Genomic DNA, 14,791 nt, shown 5'->3' with positions numbered 1-14,791 from the left:
TTCTTGGCAAAGATACTGGAGTGGTTTGTCATTTCCTTCTCCAGCTTATTTTTACAGACGAGGAAATTGAGGCAAACCGATTTAAGTGATTTGCTTAGGGCTAGAGGGCTAGTACATCTGAGACTGGATTTAAACTTGGACTTTCCTAACTCTAGGCTGTGCCACTTAACTGAACCAAAAGTGTAAGTCAAGGTGTCAAATTTAAATTTCCTCCACTGTAAGATGAAAGGAATGGATTAGCTGTTTTGTAATGTCCTTTCCAGGGTTTATATGGATTTATAATTCTATGAATTGAAGGAGTCAAAATATCCAACAACCCTGAGCATTATTTGCAGCAAAAATAACAGATTTTTGGGCAGCTAGATGGTGCAGTGGATAAAGTATCAACCCTGAAGTCAGGAGTACTTGAGTTCACATCTGACCTCAAACACTTAATACTTACTAGCTGTGTGACCCTGGGCAAGTCACTTAACCCCAATTGCCTCACCAACTTTCCCCCCCCCAAAAAAAACCCTAAATTTGTTCCCAGGCACAGAGTGCCGAATCTTTAAGAAAAATGTAAACTGGAGCAAGGGACTTGGGGGACAGACAGCAAAAGAGCAGAACCTCCATGTCAAGAAAAGGCTTATTTTTCTTTCTAACAAGTTCAGGAAGGGAAGTCAGCAGCCAGAAGGCCCCACTCCTAGAGATCATCCTTTTGTTCTTTTCATATCTTGGGGGTTCCAATGTACAGCTCAGGTGCACATCTTGTGTCATTTTATTATAGGATCTGGCAGTCTTTTTCCCCAGTCATATATATTTTCAATAATACATTTTAAACCATTTGGGAATTTGGGGCCTTAGGAAGCACAGAAGATAGGATAAAGTGTGGAGTCAGGAAGATCTGAGTTCAAGTCTAGTCATAGATATTCACTAGCTATGTGACCCAGGGAAAAATGACAATCCTGTTTGCCTCAGTTTCCTTATCTGTAGAAAATGAGCTGGAAAAGGAGATGGCAAATCACTTCAGTATCTTTGCTAAGAAAACTCCAAATAAAAGTCAGACATGACTGAAAATGACTAAATAACAAAATGCGCAAGTCAACATTAATACCTTACTATAGTCATCTGATTCCCCATTCTTCACCATGTCTTTCCACTGTCATTTTAATTATTAAGATGGTTGTATGTCACGACTATACTAAAATCTCAATAATTAATTTAGCAAGATAAAAATGAAAAATAAATAAAAAATTCTATACAAAACAATGCAAATGCAAAAAAAGGCAGAGAAGAATTATATAATATAATTATGTAAAAGCATATAGATACAGCCAGAATAATGGTAAGAGGCTTTTTAAGTCAGTTATGAAAAGTTTTCATTGATCTCTTAAAGTTTATTTAATTTTAATGACCTCGAAGGGCTTTAATGGATTAAATTTATGATCCTATGATCCTAGCCATTGCTGCTCACAGACATTAATCCTCTGGCCAAATAAGAATACTTAATTAACCAGATTAATGTTCATCCTTTTCCCTGTGTCCAGAATGTATCCCCTTCCTCTCCGCCACCCACTCCTATTGAATTCCTATTCATCCTCTAAAGCCCCACATAAATATAATCTTCTCCAAAAAGTCTTTCTTGATTCCCAAGAGAGAAATGACCTTTCTCCCTTCATATCTCTTAATTATTATAATAGAACTTTATGGTTTATAGAGTGCTGGGAATATGTTGATTCATTTGATTTTTTTTTCCTGGAGGAAATCAGGGTTAAGTGACTTGCCCAGAGTCACACACCTAGTAAGTATCTGAGAACTGATTTAAACTCAGGTCCTCCTGACTCCATTGTTGTGTTCTATCCACTATGCCACCTAGTTTCCCCTAATTCATTTGATTATTACAATAACCTTGTGAAATAGGTGCTCTCCTTTTGTCTATTTTACAGACAAGGAAACTGAGGTAGTTCAGATCTTCCTGGACTGCAAGTACCACTGTGCCACTTTAATGCCTGGATTTAGGAAAACCAGTTAAAATCCTGCCTCAGATTCTTCCTAACTATGTGACTTGCCCAGTGTCTGCCTCAGGTTCTTCAAATGTAAAATGTTTATAAAATACTTAGCACAGTGTCTGACACATAGAGACTTATATAAGTGTCAAGTAGAAGTGGTGGTGGTGGCAAGAATAATGATAGTAGTGATGGTAATGGTAATGGCAGTAGTAGTAATAGTAGTAGTAGTGACTCTTGTACTCATCATATATTATTATATATTACAGCTTTCATCACAAATATCCCTTCCCTTTACTACAACAGAGTTAGGGGAAGGGTTACCAATCTGTGAATGTCAAGAAGGAAAGAACTATGTCTTATCTAAACTTTTTTTCCTATCCCTCTAGCACAGTGTTCTGCACACAGTAAATGCTTCGTGGTGTCTAAAAATGTTTGCTCAATTGAATCAATGGAAAGGAATAGCAAATAGATTAATCTCATATGAAAGAGTATTAGTATAACTTTTATTAAGCTCTGGGAAGTACTGGAAACCAATCCGGAAAAGAACTATCTTCATGCTTTTAAGTTTAGGGATAGATCTGAGAAGGGATTATTGCCCAGGAGTAACTTGGATGGAAGAGGAGAGGAGAATCAACTTGGTTTAAAAAAATCTGGCAGGGAGGAAGGGAAAGAGATTTGGAACTGAAAATTTAAAAAGAAAAGCATGTGTATAATGAATAAATTTTAAGAAAGAAAAAATGAAACAGTATGAATCTGAAATATTCCTATGGAAGTTTATAAACATTATAATTTAATAGTCACTAAGAATTAAACAGAAATTCATTTTTATTTTAAATAGAAATTCATTTTTATTTCCTATTATGAATATTAAATTAAAAATCTGCACGTACATTTATGTAGTTTCTAATTACTTTATATCTCTTTTGGATACTTAAAAAATTCTTATATCTCCAGTACTTCAACAAACCTATGATCTTATTTGAGGACTTCTTCTAAGAATATAGACATTCATATCTATTCCTCTTGTGTGAATCTCATCACAAATGCTACTACATAAAGTCATTCACCTGGATTTTTCCTGTTTTATACGTTAAACTCACTTGAATGAGTTTTAACTAGGAGACTTTAACAACATTCTGGTGGTTGATTCAATCAGGACAATGTCATCTGCCAACAGGAGCATCTTGGAGATTTCAATATCCATAGATAATTCCTTCTAAGGACTTTATTTTGGAATCCCATTGTGGACAATGATAGTAATCAATACTTTCAAGTGAGTACACATCTTCCTGTTTTATGCCTTATATGATACTAAAAATCAGTGAATCAATGGATAATGTTATCTTGATTGCTATAGCCTTTAAAGTATTATGTGCAATTTGGACATTTAGCCTGTGTTTTTGTTTCATTTTTAGTCAACAAATACACCTCAGTATATTTCATTGACTGAATGTTTTAATCAAATATGTGATTTTAAAGATTTAGTCTATTAGAGAATGTTGCTTATGAAAGTCTTCTTGTTTCCTTCTGATTATTTACATAAATTTTAATGGGAAAAGCCTAAAAACAAATAAATCTATAAAATGAATAATTTTCATATCAGAAGTAGAGTCTACAGTCTTTTTCAAAATTGTTCCCACAGAATTCTATTAAGTAGAGTTCTAAGCCTTCTGGAAAGAAGGCAGGAGTCCATGATGGGATGAGCTTGGATTCAATCTCAGTTACGTATAATGAAAAGTTTGTAGCTGCAACTTACTGATTCAACAATTATTTATTAGGAACCTACTCCAGTTGTGTGGCCAAATTACACAAAGCAGTTCGGGTCAAGAATTCCAGTAGCAAAGTGGGAGTATGGTAGACTTGGGTTCTAGTGGCTCCATGGCTGTTGGTCAATCCAGGTTATTTTGGGGGGCAAATGTGGCCTGAACAAAGGTCAAGTACCCAAAGGCTGTAGTTGGAGTTAAGGAAAACAGTAATAGGAAAGAAGGAACCAGGAGGGACAAGAACATTGTGGGGGTCATTTCCTGCTGCCTCTGATGAATTACTGAATAACAGGATTGGGTCAAAGTGAGGCCCTAGGGTAGAAGGCTAACCATCCATCAAATATTCGCACCAGATGGATGAGACTCATGGACCATTTGAATTCTGTCTGCTCATTGGTTTGTTAATATCAGGTCTCCATTCTCAACTCAAGTCTCCCCAAAGCCAAAAACCAGGACTATTTTCCACCAAGAAATAATCAATAACGATGCAGTGTGCCCTGCTTTAAATAAACCAAATATATGAAAATGCAGACTTAGCAAAAGAGATCTATTAGAGAATGGATTTCTGCAATATAAAAGCATCTACCTTAAAATTCCTTCCTAAGTTATGACTGCTCTCATGAAAAAAAAAATCAGAACTTATATATACATCCAAATGTTTCATTAATGATTAAACACATATATGAGTATGTCTAATCAAATATTCCCTGGCCACATTCTCCACAATATCCCCTTGCTATACCAGAAACTATGGCCTAGAAGCGTTCATCCTGCTGTCCTAATTGCTGGAATATCAGACTAGTACATCAGGAAACCCTGGCTATGTTTCACTTCTACTCCTCCAAAGTTTCACAACTTCCCACCCCTCACTTCACCCATACAACCTCAACCTCTGAAACTATGACTCAAAATCAAATAAACTCTGCAATTCTTCTTGGACGGTGTGTGTCAATTTACTCATCTTGCCATTCCTGTAACTTTCTGGACCAAAGTGTCCCTCCATGGCTGCCATACCTCTACATGTAATGGCTGAAAGCAGGGCCTATCTTTGTTTCTGTATTTGTTTGCTCAGAACTTATCACAGTGCTTGGCAAAAAACAAATGTGCATTTGTTAGGTATTGTTTAAGATGCTTGAGCTTTAAAGGTAAAAAACCAAACCAAACTCCAGTTCCTACCATCAAAGAGTTTGCACTCTCCTGAAGATTTTTACTCTTCAAAGTAGAGACTATATATTTATTTCAAAGGCACTCACACTGCTCAGAGCACTGATGGAATTCCTCCCTGGGAAAAGACTCAAAAAAGAACTCCTTGGGAATCAGCTCAAAGACCAAGAAAATTAATCCAGTTATTTTATAGTTAACAATAACAAATATAATGTCTCCTCCAGGCTACTAACTGACTCATACTTTCAGAGCTTAGGCCATAGGCGGGTAACAACATCCAAATTTAAGATATTCTGTGTGTCCAAACTTCTAATGAGTTCCCACCAATGTGTTAATGTAATAGTAAGTAGACACATCTTAATGCAAAAATACTTAACTAAGATAGCTAGGTGGTACAGTGGATAGAACACTGGGCTTGGAATAAGGAAGAATCATTTTCATGAATTCAAATATGGCCTCAAACATTTACTACCTACGCGACCCTGGACAAAACACTTAACCCTATTTGCCTTAGTTTTTTCATATGTAAAATGTGCTGGAGAAGGAAATGACAAAGGACTCCAATAATCTTTGCTAAGGAAAACTCCAAAATTGGGTCATACAGAGTTAATTATGATTGAACAACAACAACAACAAAATGTATTTAAGAGATTGGTATAGCATGAAAGATAGTAACAAAACATTCTTGCCATAAACCTGGAAAGCACTCTCCCACAATTACACAAACTATACAAATAGTGGGCATACACATAGGGAATGGGTACATGAGCAGAGAGGTACACATTTAGGGAATACATGTGGTTTAACCAAATTACACTGTCAGCATGGTATAGCCCCTATGTTCTTCTCAAGTTGCTCCTATGGGTGTGGGATTTCTATTGGGCAATTCACCTGGCTGGGATGCTTGGCCCATTCCTCTCTACAACTCAATTCAAGATAAAAGCTACTCTCTTCTTGACTGCCAAAGGCCACATTCTTAAGAACTGTCTTGCTTTGCAGTAGATTGATGACTTATGAGGAAGGAGCAGAGGAAAGAGAAAACTTCTTTCCCTCCTTTCTCTCCTCTCCACATGGATAAAGAGCAATTCATTATTGAGGGCTTGGCCCTTCTTCCATAGCTAGCTTCAATCTCTAAGAGAGCTAATCCTTAGAGCTGTCTCTAGTGTGGTGACCAATATTCCAATGGCCAATGGCAAGCTGCTCTCTAATCTTATCAGTTTTCATCAGATAAATGCTTTATACCGTGTAAAGGTGAAACAGAGTGTAAACATCTCTTCACACTTCATTTAAAACTTTAACACTACATTGCCCATGTTACCTAGGTATCTGCTAGGTGATTCAGTGAACAGAGTATAGCATCTGGAGTCAGGAAAAACTGAATTTAAATCTGCCCTCAGATACTTACTATTTGTGTGACCCTGGTGGGCAAGTCACTTAAGCTCTGTTTGTCTCAGTTTCCTCATCTGTAAAATGAGGAGAATGAAAGCATTTACTTCTTAGGGTTATAAAAAACCAAAGGAGATATTTGTAAAGTGCTTTGAAAAGTTTAAAGTGCTATAAAAGGCTATTATTATTATCATCATCAGTACTATTATTATCACCTTATTATCTTCAAAGATTTCATCTGCACTGGAGGAAGGGGAGCAGTATCTGTCCCAATTCTCACCTGCTCCATTACTAAATTCAATATTCTCTAGCTCAGCCAGACACTTTATTCACTCGGCTTGGCTCAAACTGAAATTCATCCTCAAAGGGACACAGCTTGCTATTGCTGAATTTATTCAAAAGACTGCACCATAAATCCTGAAGGTCATTTTCAGTGAGACCTTTCCAATGCATTTGAAGTGCCTTAAAGAGGATAACAAAGAATTATATTTCTCAGGAATGAAAAGGACTTTAAAAACCATCTAGTCCAACCCCTTCATCTTACAAAGGAGGAAGCTGAGACCCAAAGAAGACAAGGGAGAAGAGACCATAATATCCAAGATCACATAGGTAAGGAACAGTCAGGATTTGAATTCAGGTCTTTTCATTCCAGAGTCATCATTCAATTGAATTCCCTAAGCATGTAATAAGTGACAGCTAGTTACTAGCCCTTACTAGTATTTACTAGCCCCTGGGCAAATCACTTAACTCTGCCTCAATTTATTTCTCTGTAAAATGAGGCAGAGAAGGGAATGGCAAAGCTTTCCAGTATCTTTGTTAAGAAAACCCTAAATGAGGTCACAAAGAGTGGACAGAACTGAAAAGTGGTTTAACAACAAAGGCCAAAAACAGAAAACAAAGACAGAATACTTGCCTTCAAGGAGTTTATATTCTAAAAGAGGAAACAAGGAGATGAGAAAGTAAGTACAAAATATATGGGAATTAAATAAAATGACATTTTACAGTGAGTCCATCTCTCATGCATATATTGCCTTTCAAGAGCTCATGGTCCAGTGCACTGTCTTTAAACCTGTAATATTCCATTTTATGAAGGAGGAAAACTGCCTCCTAAGACAGATCTCGTTTCATTATTCTTACACTGCATTGCCTCTTTTAGGATGAACTATTGTAAAATTAATAAAAAATACCACAAAAAGTTACATTATTTTATAACCATGCTCTGTATAAATCCTTCCAATCTTCAATTTAAAATGGTTTAATTTACAAAAATTAAGCTGACCCATGACTCTGGGAGTGTATATACCCATTCTCTAGAGTGTTTCTATATAAATAGTAATCTTAGGTCTGGATTGTATTTAAAGTCATTTACATAAGTTCTTATTTACACACACCCCCTAGCATCTCCTGAGATTGAGGTTTCATCTCCCTTGTGTCACTGATGTCATCTGTGACCCAAAGAGGATGAAATGATTGGAAAGGACTCTCCTTCCTGAGTGAAGCCACATGGTAACATTAATTTTATAGTCAGGATTAGAACTCAGGTCTCCTGAACCACCACATCACAAGTCAGAGAGACCAGGGAATCTGCCTGGTCACCAGGTCTATGAGCAGAATAGCTTTTGCTGATCTCAGTTTTACTGTTTAAATGTCTGTTTTTGATGTTGTTGTTATGGGATCATCAATCCAACAGGATTCCCCAAATGCTCAGGGAGTCAAGTGCGTAGCTTAGGTTGGAAGATACTCTAACTCAAAGGGATGGACATGATGACCTCACGAAGGATCTGCCTCCCCAAAGTGTCCATGATGTCATATCAGAAGAGGAGGCAGCCAACATCCCCACCACTTTCCCCATAATACAAAAGGCTATTTTGACTCTCCTGAATACTTTGGCATAAGTTCTGGTCCATTCTTGTTCTTGCTGTGGGTTGAAAAATATTCCTAGCATCCCACAGGCTTTGGGCTGTGTCCTGAAGGCGGGAGATTCCTTTACAATCCTATCTCCTTGACTCTATGCTGAAGATGGCACCAAATATACTGCTTATCCAAGGACATAAGAAGATCTAATTGCTGGGACTATCTGTTACTCAAAACTCTTTAAAGCCCTTAAAATTTCAGAATTCCTCAGGCTCTACTTCATAGCAAGCCATATTAAGAGTTTAATAAATGTTTGCTGTTGATTTGACTTGCTGTAGTAGGTACTCAGCAAACATGAAACAGTAGGCAAAAAGTCACTCTTGAAACTTTATCTCTTCTACACTTGCTAGATTCTAAAATTAGAGGGATCTAGTAGAATAAGCCCTGGCTAGAGTCCAGTAGTCACTCCATTAAGTTCCATTAACAATTACTTATTAAGAGACCTGTTAAAGACCTGAGCTTAAAAAGACCAAGGTCTCCCATTTCATCTAAGGCCAAGATCTCCAGTCCTCTTGATCTATATCTGGCCACTGGACTCAGATGACTCTGGAGGGGAAAGTGAGACAGGTGACTTTGCACAGCCCTCCCTCACTTAAATCCTATTCACTTGCATGTCATGGTATCACCTCCATAGTGCCATAATCCTCATCCAGAACAGACAAATAACATGCTCTGTGAGCTAGTGTGTAAGACATTGTTCTAGAAGATAGAGATCTAAAGAGGAAACAAGATATACATTCTTCAACCAAAGAGCATGCAATCTAATGGGGGTAGGAGGGAGCAGAATGGGATATTAGGGAGAGAGGAATTTTAACCTGCAGACATGGGAAAGAAGAATCAATTTCCATCCATCATAAGTATGAGTCAAGACAAGAATAGGAGGAGCTCAAAACTAGAACAGAGGACAATGTAGGCAGTTCACCTAGTCTGGAGTCTATGAGGGATTCTATATAGTCTTAGTTAAGGCTGGGGCCAGAGGATCACAAGATCATGGACAGAGGCTGGAAGAGACCTTTTAAAGCTTCTTCTATTTTAATCAATCAATGAAACAATAAACATTCATTAAAGTGACCATGTGCCAGGCACAGTACTAAAGCTTTGGGGATACAACAATATATAAAAAAATTGGCTTACAATCTAATGGAGGAGACAACATGACAAGAAATATATGCAAAGCAAGCTATCTATGAGATAGATAGGAAACCATTAATAGAGGGAAGGCATTGGGATTACTAGAGGTTGGGGAAGGCTTCCTGTTGAAGGTGAGATTTTAGTACTTAAAGGAAGCAGGGAAGTCAGCAATTGGAATGGAGGAGGGAAAGAATTCCAAATATGAGCAAAGCTGGGATTAGAAAAGGGAGTGATATGCTCCAATTTCTATAGATCATTCAGTGGTGGAGTGGTGGAGTGGTGGAGTGGTGGAGGTCCCGGGGTTCTGATTACAAATATAGTTCTCCTTCTGGTATTCCAAGCTGGCCAAACAAAACAAATCTGATGTCTCTTCCAGGGATCAGCTCTGCCCTAGCCCCTCATCCCCCTTCTCTAGATGACTACTCCCACACCCTTTAACCAATCTTTAGATGACAGGGATCATGTCCTTGCCCGACAATCATCCTGTTTATACAAGAGAACCTCATAATCTCAGTGCAGTTTTAAGTCATTAAAAAAAAGCCTAAGTAAGATTTCTGAGATACCTTGTACTTACTTGATACGTAAGAGAGTATCACTAAAAGAAATTTCAGTTCAGTTTGATAAACTTTTATGAAGTACCTGCTTTGTTGGAGAACACCAGGACAGGGTTGTAAAGGAGGGATTAGGGAAGAGATAGAGTAAAGGCAAAATGAATAAAATTGATTGTGATAGCCTAGATGAGAAGTGCTTGAATTATGGTGGGAGTAAGAAGAGGGGAAAGGTGAGAATAAATACTATAGGAGGCACAGCAGAGAAATCACAGACTTTAGACACCACAATTTCAAATCTTGTCTCTGATACTACCTAAGTGAATTTTAGCAAATCACTTCCTCTCCCTAGGAACCTTCTTTATCTGCAGAATGAGAAGATTTGCATCAGACAGTCTCTGAGATTTCTTTCAGCATGAGGTGCACTGGAGATAGTTAGCATCTGCCTCAATCACCAAGATCTCTTTTGTTCTCCATCCATCCTCTCTAACCCTGCCTCCCTCCCCCCCCAAAAAAAAATTGACACACATCCAGCAGCCCCTCAGCTCTAAGGATATATGAGGCATGACCTTCATTTGATTTTCACTTGACCAAAAACCAAGGGGATGAACTGATGATTACAAATAAACTCACTGGCCCCTGAAAGACTGAATGGGACCCCAGGGTTCCTGTTTCCCAATGACTGGCAAAAGAACAAAGAGAGGAAGCTATCAGAGAAGAAGTCAGGATTTCCAAGGTCAGGCAAACAAATTTCCCACTTCTCAGGCAGGCTAGTACTCTGACACTGGAAACTGTGCACGCGCACACACACACACACACACACACACGGAGCCCTTTTAGTAACATAAATAACTTCTATAAATCACTGGATTATAGCTAGGTAACAGTAGATAGAGCACTGGAGTTAGCATCAGGAAAACCTGCATTTGAATGTTGCCTCAGACTAACTGGGAGACCATATCTGTAAAATGGAGGTAACAATAATAGTACATAACTCCCAGGGTTGTTGTGAGAATAAAATAAGATACTGATAAAGAACTTGACAAGCCTTGAAGTATCATATAAATGCTAACTATTATCATTAATTGTTATTATTGTTGTTCATATTATCTGAAAGAGGATGTACCGATATTGCCATTTTATTGTGGAAGAAGTTCGTACTCATGGAGAGAAAGGGAACTCTCTATGGTCACATAGCCAACAGGATTCTAAACCAGGTCTCTAGATTCCGGGTCTTTCTCTGCATTATATACCACATTGCCTTTTTATTGGGAGGAGGAATCAAGAGTTGGACCCAACAGCTGGCTTTCTCCTTTGCTGCACTGTCTCCAATCAAATTAATCCCACACCCAGCTCTGAAAGCATGCACACTAACAATATGGGCAAGAAACCTCATAGGACAGTAACTATTTACATCATCTGGTATGATTCAGCCTCACAAAGCTGGAATGGACCTGAGAGATGACCTAGTCCAAGTTATTCATTTTACAGATGAGGAAACTGAGAGCAAGAAAAGTCATATGACTTATCCAAGATCACAAAGCTAGTGGCAAAGCCATGTAACCCAGACGTTCTGAATCTCCATCCAATGTTTTTTCCACTACATTCCAACTGTCTACTTTGGAGACACTGGGATATTTCTGAAACAGGGTTCAACATTTCAGAGAAGCACCAGTTCTTTTTAAATATATGGACATTTGAAAGCTCGACAAAAATGATAGACACTAAATATTTGTCACACTGAAGTAAATGAGAACTAAAAAGAAGGGAAAAATTATTTAGTAAGTTAACCAGGAGGATAAACAAAAGGAACAGCTGACAGGGGGACCTTCTCTGAAATTAGCACAATATAGTAGAATAATGTAGGAAAAATAACAGTGGACCCCCTGGGCTAAACAAATTAAGGTATATGATTATGATGAAATATTACTATGTTGTAAAAAAGAAAGATCTGGCTGATTTAAAAAAAACTTGGAAAGACATACATCAAATAATTAAAAATGAAATAAGTAGAACCAAGAGAACACTGTTTATAGTAACATCAAAATTGTTTAAAGAACAACTGTGAATAACTAAGTTATTCTGTATATTATAAATACTCAAATCAACTACAAAGGACTCATGAAGGAAGATACTATCCAGCTCCACCTCCAGAGGAAGACATGATAAATAGAAGTATACATAGTATGGTATTACATATATGTGTATGTGTATTTATATATATATATGTACAAATATATATATATATATACATACATACATACATACATACATAGATGTATGACACAGATATAGCTAGATGTCCATGTCAAATGGTGGTCTTCTGTATTGCGGGGTGGAGAGGAAAGGAAGCAAAACTTTAAAAAGAACCAAAAAAAATTCAATTTAATTAGAAAAAAACTGGATCTGGAGTCAAGATATCCAATTTTAGTGACTTTGTGACACTTTAGTCCCCTGGGCCTCAGTTTTATCATTTGAAAAAAGATTTTTAAGTCCTAATATTCTGGCATCAGAGAACAAAGATATGGGGAGACTATAGTATTATGATAATTTCTTTAGAACTAAGGTTTACAAAACACAGTTTCTTACAAAGCAGTTCCACAGCAACCTTGTGAGGTTCATAGTACAAGCATTATTGTTCCTATGTTACAGATGAGGTTCAGAGTACAGAATAGTGAAAAAATCCTGTATATTGGAATACCTGAATTCAAATTATAGCTTTGCTACTGACTATCAACACCCCCTTTTTTAAATGAAATAATATTTGTGAAATCCTTAGCACAGTGGTTGGCACACAGCGGAGGTGATATAAGTGCTGGCTATGATGATGATGATACTGATGATGATGATAAGTAATCTCTCAGGTCTTTTTTGCTATTATTGAATCATTTCAGTCATATTCTACTCTTGTGACTCCATTTGGGATTTTCTTAGCAAAGATGCTGGAGAGTTTCACCATTTCCTTCTTCAATTCATTTTATAGATGAGGAAACTAAGGTAAACAGGGTGAAGTCACATAGTTAGTAAGTCTGAGGCCAGATTCAAACTCAAGGAAAATAAATCTTCTTGACTCCAGATCCAGTGCTCTATCCACTGTACCATCCAGCTACCCTTTTATGTAACATGAAGTTATTTTTCTTTTTTATTATTATTATAGCTTTTTATTTATAAGATACATGCATGGGTAATTTTACAGCACTGACAATTGTCAAGCCTTTTGTTCCAATTTTTACCCTCCTTCCCCTCCCCCCCATGGCAGGTTGACCAATACATGTTAAATATATTAAAGTATAAATTAAATACAATATATGTGTACATGTCCAAACAGTTGTTTTGCTGTACAAAAAGAATTGGACTTTGAAATAGTCCATTTCTGAAGGAAATCAGAAATGCAAGCGGACAAAAATAGAGGGATTGGGAATTCTATGTAGTGGTTCATAGTCACTCCCAGAGTTCTTTCGCTGGGTGTAGCTGCTTCAGTTCATTACTGCTCTATTGGAACTGATTTGGTTCATCTCATTGTTGAAGTATAGTATAGTATAGTGTTGTTGTTGAAGTATATAATGATGTCCTGGTCCTGCTCATTTCACTTAGCATCAGTTAACATGAAGTTATTTTTCAACAAACATTTATAAGAACTTATTATGTATCTTGCACTATAGTTGTGCTATATGTTGGAGACACAAAGAAAAACCAAAAAAAAAAAAAAAAAAAAGATTAGACTACAAATGATCCACAGTGATCCTCTGGAAGAATTCAAGAGATTTCTCTCTTAATAGCAAGTACATTTCAGAGAGGAAATTTGAACCCAAGGCTCCTGACTCCAAGCTCAATTCTCTTTCTACTAATTCATGTTCTCTTTCAGTAACAATGCACATTTATAGGGTATCCTCAAATCTACAAAAAGCTTTTCTCACAGATCTCACAAAGACTACTATTTTCTTTCTAAAGATGATTAAGTTCTCAGATTAAATGATTTGCCCAAGAATGCACTGCTAGTGAATATCAGAGCCAGGATTCAAACATCTTCCCACTAAATGATGATGTCTAAAGCACAACCATTTCCTTCTCCCTTTAATTTAGCCTTATTACGCTTCATTAACAGCAGATAACATAGGCAATCTTCCAAGAAAAATGTCGACCCCTGCCCCTGTTACCTCGCTCTGCTTTAGACAAAGGACAGCAGGCTGGTAAGCTGGGAACCAACCTTTCTATTTAGGGATGGTTTGTTTTCCACCTGCCAGCTGACTATGGGCCACATGCACACTGCCTGTCACAGCTACTAAACCCCACTGGAGGGGAGGCTGAAGGGGCCATCACCCACTGAGGAGGAGCCATACTGATGTGACAGGGAAGAAGCATAGAGGCGATGCTTTGCTGTTCTGCTAGGCCAAAGTGGACTCTGAACAATGAGAATTCCAGAGACAAGCCCACCCTCCCGGCCCTCCTCACCCAGCACCCTCAGTCTGAAAAGCTTTCATCTAGCTGTGCATCTTGGCTTTCTTCTCCATTGTATTTAAGCAAGTCAGCTCTCTGCCCTTCCTCCCAGACCTGCTCTCCCTGTCCTATGTCTGTCTTACTCTAGTCCATTTTTTTTGGTAAAGCTTCCTCCCAGTCCGTGCTCCTTCCTGAAACCTTCCCTGACTGATCCTGTCTTCAACAATACCTTTGTTGTCCACATCTGCCTACTCTACTCTCTGTATACTTTGTGTGTTTGGGATTTGCTTGGTTTTTTTTTAGCCAGTGTCTTATGACATTTATCATGGAGTTGGTCTAAGTTAGAAGTTCTGATGTCAGTGATACCTCAGAAATCCCAAAAAAGGTTATGGTCCCCTTCTCAGAATAATGATTTTACTGGTATAATAATAATAATAATAGTTTAAAAATAATTTTAATA

General features: G+C 37.6%; 1 protein-coding gene across 11 annotated transcripts in view; it reads right to left on the bottom strand.

Moving 5' to 3' along the window:
• Positions 1–14,791, bottom strand: part of NFASC (neurofascin) — a 237,865-nt gene that overhangs the window by 156,694 nt on the left and 66,380 nt on the right. The gene's annotated exons all lie outside the window — the stretch shown is intronic.

Source organism: Sminthopsis crassicaudata, chromosome 4, assembly GCF_048593235.1.
Source record: "Sminthopsis crassicaudata isolate SCR6 chromosome 4, ASM4859323v1, whole genome shotgun sequence".
In the NCBI taxonomy this organism is placed as follows: domain Eukaryota; kingdom Metazoa; phylum Chordata; class Mammalia; order Dasyuromorphia; family Dasyuridae; genus Sminthopsis; species Sminthopsis crassicaudata.
This window is presented reverse-complemented; position numbering and strand designations above follow the sequence as displayed.